Source organism: Heloderma suspectum, chromosome 2, assembly GCF_057233095.1.
Source record: "Heloderma suspectum isolate Gila_16-S chromosome 2, 16-S_ref, whole genome shotgun sequence".
NCBI lineage: Eukaryota > Metazoa > Chordata > Lepidosauria > Squamata > Helodermatidae > Heloderma > Heloderma suspectum.
In genome coordinates, this window is record NC_139459.1 from 93,044,554 (window position 1) to 93,052,741 (window position 8,188).

Consider the following 8,188-nt stretch of genomic DNA (forward strand, 5'->3'; position numbering starts at 1 on the left):
TTTTGCTGGCAATGTTTTCTAGTCATACAGCACTGAGGATAACTAATTATTGTATGCACAAGGTGTGGAAATGCAAAAGAGCAGGGTTGGTCCAAGACATTTTTCTGTCTGAGGTGGAGCAGCAAATTATGCCCCCCACCCCTGGCCACAAAGTGAAGATGCTAATAGTCAAGGCCAGGAAAGTTATTTTGGCATCTGAGGCAGAAAAGCCCCAAAATACCTCTCCCACTTCTTCATGGTACAACAACAACAATTTAAATAACAATTTGCTGCCCTTCCATGAAAACTGCTTGAGGCGGTGTCTAATGGAAGAGCCAGCCACTGGGAGTGAAAAACCTTTGCTGGTTTACTGAAAATCATCAACAGATTTACCAATAGATACCAAACTACCATCTGTCCACCCCTGCATTAGATGTAAGAAGTCTGCTAGGTCAGAGAGTAACTCCATATGCCTGAAGGTAGGCTGAATGATGAGAGACTCATTATTGTTTGTTTGTTTATTTCTGTTCTTACAACATTTATATGACACCCAACAAAGTGCTACTGCATACATGTCCTACTTGTGTGTTTCCCATGGGTATTGCACAGAATTATTTCTGAATTTAAATCTTCTTGAACATTTACAAAATTCATCTGGGATTGTCAGCATCCACATGTGAATGTCAACAATCACTACTGTCTTGTCGAATTGATGATATGTATGCTGCCCTGTGAGCCTTTTTGGCTGAGGAGCAGGATAAATATACTTCAAATAAATAAATAATTTTTAGACGTCCGGTGTAACATTATTTATGTCTTCCTATAATGTGTTGTTCAAATGGCCAGCCTTAAACTGTTGCTTGCCAACTCAGCCCTGAACATTAAGCCCCTGAATGTGTGCAGCATATGTGCCAGAGCTGACCAACAGCCACTCCCCCATCCTGATCTGAATAGGAGATACAGTGAGAGAAAATCTTAATGCTGCACTTGCCACTAGGGAATTTATTGCTTGGCTCTTTATTTCTATTATCTTTGAGTATCCTAATACTTCATAATTCACAAGCGCTAATAAACTGATGTGTTGACTTACAACCATATGAAGTACTATATAAATAAATATTGATAGACATAATTATTTCAGGTTTTCAGTTATCAAATGAGACAGGAATAGATTGCAGCTCAATTTTTTTTTGCCTTGGTCTCCATATACTAAGTTTGAGAAGGCACAAATAAAATGCCAACAATTCTATACTTAAGCAAGGAGCAAAAAGACTTAAAAAAATATCCACAGCAAAACTTTTAAACATTTTACATTGACTATTGATAAAGTCACCTATGTAAAAAGAAAACCCTTTATGGGATGCTTTCCAAATGTGGTTCAGGCATTCCTTTGAATGTGCAACTTGAAGCTGTCAAAAACTAATTAAATAATTACATGGTTGTTACTGCACCTGTGTGAATTCTTCATTACATTCGAGGGCTGTTGTGTGATGCACTCTCCTGTTGGGAGTTTCAAAATATTGGTAATGGAAGGTGCGTTGTCAGTGTATGCTCCGCTGTTGCCAGAGAAAGCACGCGCGCACACACACACACACACACACATGAAGACAACCTTTTTCCAGTCAGCAGTTGTCGCTCACTAAGCTAGACGCTCTGTATATATCCCAGATACATAGACTAAAATTCCTACTTGCTAGAGAGTTGAAATATCAGGCTTACAAATAAGAAACGATTGAGCTGACTACAGAAGCTGATGTCATTTAGGGTGCAATCCTATGCAAGTTTAGACAGGAAAAAGCCTACGATTCCCAGCATGCCCCAGCCAGCTATGCTGGCTGCACTGTAACACGTCAATGGCAACTAGACTCTGACTCTTCAAAATTCTGAAGGCTCCTTTCTGACAGTCAAGGAAAGCTGAAAGCTTGCCTTGAAGAAGTCTTACTGAGAGGGTGAAGATACAAATCACCAGTGGACTTTTCCTTTCCGTTATTTCATTCAGCTACTCTCCCTTTCTCCTCTTCCTCCCGGCTGCTAGGGAAGATTAACTGAGCAAGATAACAATAGGAAAGTCCATCAACCAATGGCAACACATTCCTTCTCAGTACAAGCCCCTCCTACTTTTTCATCTTTAAAGACCGGAGGGACTTCTCAGAATTCTAACTTGACAGAGCTTGGTTGCTCTTCTCATGGCGAGTACAATGTGCAGCCAGACTCTGAGAATATCAAAGGACCTTCAACATTAATGCATTCCTCACTGCATGACCAGAATAAATCATCCCAAGGTATCCCACAGCAAGCAGTCTTGTGAGGCTCCCTTGTTAAGATGCAGGGATGCCAGTTCTGGACTAAGGAGACCATATTCCACCCCTGCCACACACTTAAAGTACTAATTTAGTGTGATAATGTTAATTCCACTACCACATATTCATGGATAGTCTTTGAACAAGAAAGCCACACTTTCCATATCTCATTACCTTTATGAGTGGATCTTAGGGCCTAACTACACATTACATTAAGTCTGTAGCATGCCACTTGGTCTATGCTTTTTATTTAATGCTAAGCATGGAAGTGTTGGCAGTTTTCATCAATGACTGCTAGTCATGATAACTGTATATTACCCCCAGCATCAGAGGCAGTATGCCTCTCAAGACCAGTTGCTGGAGAACATGAGTGGGAGGGTGCTATTGCGCTCATGTCCTGCTTGTGGGCTTCCCACAGCTATCTGGTTGGCTACTGTGGGAAGAGAATTAGATAGGTTCTGAATGGGACCACAATGCATAGGGACGGGAGGTTTAACCCTTCCATCCACAGCCATGAACACAACAAAAATCTCCCCTCCCTTTCCACAACAATTAGTCTTAGAAGGAAGACTGCTTTTCATGTAAACCTAATTGAATTGTGGGGAGGTGATTTTCACCAGGATTGCTGCTGGAGAAGGAAGGGTTAAAACTCCCTTTCCTGCACATTGTGGTCCAATGAGAATCGTCCCCATGCTTAGTATTAAAGAAGAAAAACACAGACGAAGCTACACGCTATGCATTTAATGTAATGTGTAGTTAGGCCCATAGAGAAGACACTTTCCCAACAGCTGAGATGTCAACAAATGACTTCATTTAATATCTGTAATGCTCTTTGGAACCCCAGATGGGATGTTCTACAACACACATGGCTATTTATTCCATGTTTGGCCAATACTATTAAATAGTTTTGTTTTTATAGTAAGAAACAGTGCAATCCTATATAGTTTACTTAGAAGAAAGTCCCACTGAGTTCAGTGAGACTTACTCCCAAGTAAGTTTGTATAGGATTACAGCCAAAATTACTGAACTGAGGCAAAGCATTTCCTGTGTCCAGCTCAACAATTTTGGTAAGTTTGTTCCTGCCTCAGATGACATATCACTGACAGACACAGAAATAGGAGAACGGATTGAGTCTTGTTCACGCAGGCCAAACCAAACCAGATTTTCTGCCTTTTCTGTAGCATAAGATCTGTCCAAGGGCAGCCAGCTAGCAGTACAATCTTTTAATTTCTGTCACTAGCTCATAGGAAGCCACATCTGTGTGCCTCCTTAATGCATTTTCTGAAGCAACGGATCCTGAGTTATTGATGCTGTTTAAATTATGTAGCAAAACAAATGCTCAAGCCACAGTTTAACCTTGGTTCCTCAAAGTGAGCATTTTTACATGGGAAGCAGCCAACAGGAGGTATAGTAGTACTGGATTCAGTAATACAGCTGGTCATTAAGTGGCAATTACACTTAATAAGACTTTGGAGACAAGTTCAGTTTTTATAGATTTTCCTTTGCCTTATTAAAATGTCTCAACACAGGTGTGGTTGCCTGTTTGGCTACCACATTAGAAACAGTAAGAAATGAAAACATTTAAAGCTAAATGTATAACGCAAGATATAGTTGTGTAAGAACTTTCTCCCCAACGTTTTTATAATCAAAATATCAATAGGGCACCTGAACGCAGCTGTGCAGAGCATCAGGTTCAATTGTATTTATCACATCTGTATCCCATCCACAGAGCTCAGAGGTGTGCAGAGTTGGCATCAAGGGTTGGCATGCTTGGGCACCTGCTGAGGCCCACAAGCCAATACAGGGGCTATCACTGACTTGAGGCACTGTGCCGATCTCCCCTTTTTCTACGGGAGAGGTTCCTCACAGCAGCTGGCTAAAGGTCAAGAAAGTCACAATGTGCTGCTTCTTCCAGGCACCCTTCCCATCCAGAAATGGGATATCACCACAGAGGCCCTTAATGGGGTGATCTCACATTACCTAGGGGAGAAGCATTGGAGGAAGCAGTGTAGCAGCTCACACACTTTTCAGCCTCACCAGCTCCTCTGAGGATTAAAGAATTGTGTGTCACTGTCTCCAGGTGCCATCCCATCTGGAAACAGAAGTTCTATCTAGAGGCCCTTACAAGATCACAAAGGCCTCAGGGATGTTCATCCATTTCCCAGCACAAGAGGTGCCTGCAGGAAATGGATCAGCCAATCCTCTCATGTTGCAAAAAGCCAGAGAGTGTGCACTCTGTAGCCTGCTTCTCCAGGCACTTTTCTCTTTGGGGAATGGAAGCTCACGCCAAGACTCCAAGGATGCAGGGGGCTCTGGGGAAATGTACCATATCCTGATGGGAGGGAGGACATGGAGCACAACTTTTTGGCAGCCTTTTCAGCACTGTCAGTGCTGAGAGGGCTAAAAAGCGCACGACAGAGCCCCAGCTAGGGGTGAGGAGGGGGCAACAATGGAGACGGGAAGAGGAAAGGAGCCATGGTTAGAATGGAGAGAGAGTGGGTGGGAATGGCCCACTGATACTGGCTGGGTTCACTCAACACGCTAAGCCATGGTGGATAAATTCCAGGAGTGACCCACGAGGGGTTAACGTGTTGTGTGAGGGGCGTTCTCGTCACCCACAAGGGGTTAATTACCCACCCTCATAACCCACGCTGGGAAGTAAGGGTAAAGGGCCCCACAGTGGCTTACTGCGTTGTGTGGGGAGTACGCGAGGGTAACAGTTCTACCATGGAGATAGCTGCCTTGAGCAGCTGAAAATGCTGCCACCGCCGCTGCTCTCCTCAGTAGATCTTTATGTCTGAGATCTGCCTGGCAACAGATAGTGCAGCTGCTGGGATCCCTTTTCATTCATGGTGGCCACTGGGTTGTGTCGCTACCAGGCCAGGAGGACTTCGGAGAGGGTTTCCTCAGGGAGGGTAGGTAAACCGCACTGTGGGGTGTGGTTACATGGTTGTGTGTGTTGGGGGGGGGGGAGGCCTGTCATTTCAGTAAAGCTCTTCACAGAGTGGATACCAAAGCATCATTGGCTCTCGTGTTGTCCGAACACACCCACTGTGTGCCAAAGGGCCCACAAAAACCGGCAGCCAGCCCAGTGGCAGCATACAAGGGAACTGTATCAGTTTATCCTCACAACAACCCTGAGTGATATATTAGGCTCTGTCGGGAATGGATTCAAAGTCACAGTGCATCATGAACCAGTAACCTGAAGGATATCAGGCCAGGACTTAGCCTATGCAATACTACCCAGCTAAGGTCAAAGGGTAGAATGGCAGGGAACATGCGTCATCAGCTGAGACAGCATTCTTGAACTGATTGGCCAGGTTAGGTGTTATTCCCAGATCCATAGAAGAGGTTCGAGGTTAGGCTTACTCCTCAGTCTGAGTGATACACTCTCACTGTCTGTGGACAGGTGAAATGACATAGTGACTAGCCCAAGATCACCCACTGAGCTTCATGGCTGAAAGATTTGATTCTGAACACAATTTGGCTTGCAAGGCTAGTGCTCTGCATAACACACTGCCCTGGCTATATTATCAAGGTAGTTCTTTCTACTGGTGATTTTTAGGTATCAATTTTATAATCCAGGAGGTCTTCTTTGTCTTTTCCCCCACCCCCTGATTTTATTGAGAACTATTTGGTAATTAGCTACATGGAATTCACCCAAAAATGTTCTTTCAAACACTCTTGATGAGTTCCATCTTTACAGTACATGGGGCATAACAGAAACATAGTTTTGTGTCTTGTGCTCCCTCTATTGGTCTAAAGTTAAGCCTTGTGATTTTAAATTTAGAATCAGAATTCTAAAGCTGGAGACAGCAAATTCTTTCCTTTATGGATAGGAAAGCAGTGGGAGGAGGAAGATCCTGAGTAAATGGCTAGCAGGGAGAGGGTTACACAGCCCCCCCCCCCATCTTCAAGATTCCAGCCTTCGGGGGGGAAACCCAACTGCAAAAATACCCCACACAATTACATATAATGTATAGTTTAGCCCTAGCAGCACCAAAAATTGTGTAATGGGTAATCAGTGCCCTTGGAGTACACACATTTCTTTTGTCTTGGTTCCGTCTCTGGTCACGCAAGTTTTGCATTGTTTTGAAATGTTACAAAACCCTACAAAACCTGTTTACTAGAGGCTAAAGTAGGATAACTGTGCCCACCTTAGGCACCCACTATTAGACCACATTTAATAGAAGTCCATCAGGTTATTATAGGCATGCCTCATGGGGTCAATCCTGTCTATTACTCGTAACACATACATACCTTTATGCAATAAGAACATTTTGAATTCATAAAAATATATGTGTATAAAACTACAGTCAAATTAACACTATTTTCATTTAAAGTTTCAAAATCCATCACTGGACAAAAACCTTTAAGAGGACCCAACAAAATGTCACAAATAGTGAACAAAATTTTGATTTCACAGGACTCTTCAACAGGCTGAATGGTGAGTAAAATGGAGATGGGGGAAGAGAAAAGTCTGGCTTGCTGTTGAAGCCACAAAAACTGCATTTAGTCAGTGTCTTAAGAGGGAGTGTAGGTAGAGAGTGCAGATTTCCAGTGCAATCCTAGAGATGTCTGCTCAGAAGTAAGTGTAATTGACTCCAATGAGACTAACTCTCAGGTAAATGTGTACAGGATTGCAGCCTTCATTGGATTAACTCTACTACAGGGGTGGGCAGAAGGTAGATCGGGAGCTGCTGTTAGATCTCTGGGTGATTTAAGAACATAAGAAGAGCCATGCTAAAGGCTAAATATCTTCTCCTTCTCCTCAGGTCAACCATTATCACTTAAATCAGTGCACACAAATCCCTAGGAAAGTTTTGACTAAACAGGGCCTGTTAGCATTTCTTTCATCATTCTGTGGTTCAGATCACTGGTTGCTGTAAACCCAGGTGAAAAATGACAAAGTGCTTTGAAAATAAAACCCTTGTTATCCTGCATTAGCTTCAGTTTTCCAGAACACCTAGTTCTCATCATGGAGACCCATGACACTCGTGCCTAGTGTAAACAGTTTCAACCCTTATGTACACTCTGGTTTCCTGAGCTGGGAGTGTCCCTATAATGAAGATGTAGCTCCATTTGGCCAGAACAGTTGTGCACCTTCAATAGTTGGGAAAAAAACATCAAACAGAGGTGTTAAAGCTTCATTAGATTCCAATTTCATGTGCTTAATAGTCCTTGGAACCAAACTCAAATTTCCTAATGTCAAACGACACACCAGAGAGCATGTGGGCTGGAAGTGTATATTCAGCCCCCAAAATGACTTGATTTACTCAATTCCCTCCTCCGCTTTTCGTACTCTCATTTCTGCCTTCAAGGCCCAGTTCACCTCTCCCTAAGTCTACAGCAGCCCACTCATTTCTCCACCTTTTTCTTAGGACGCCTGAAGTTCTTGTGCAACGGAAACCTTAGAAAACAACCAAAACTACAGCTTAAGCTTACAAAGACCAATGAAGGGTGGAAAGCTTAATACCAGGTCCCAAAGACGCATGGTGCCAAACTATTCCTAGGGTGGCCACTTACAACTACAAAAGAAGATACAGATTTGCATAAAAATTGCACATGCTAATTTATAAGTATAGATGCAAATTTTGAAACAATGGTTATAATTTAAATGAAATACAATACATCTCAGCGTAGTGGGAAGACTTGTGTGTCAGCTCAGACAGCTGTCCAGGTGCTAACTGTTGATAGGAAACTTTCAGGGCACAATCCTGTGGCCACTAGTCAGCGGCTAGACAGCGATCGGATAGGTTGGTTCCCAGAGAACCAACCTCCACCCCCCAGAGAACTAACTTCCAGATCGGTGGAAACAGGGTGGGCCAGGGCGGTCAGAAGAGCCAATATGACACATCCCATGTATCGTCTGTCTGCCTGTCCCCGCGCTCCGTGGTCCCGCAGCTAGA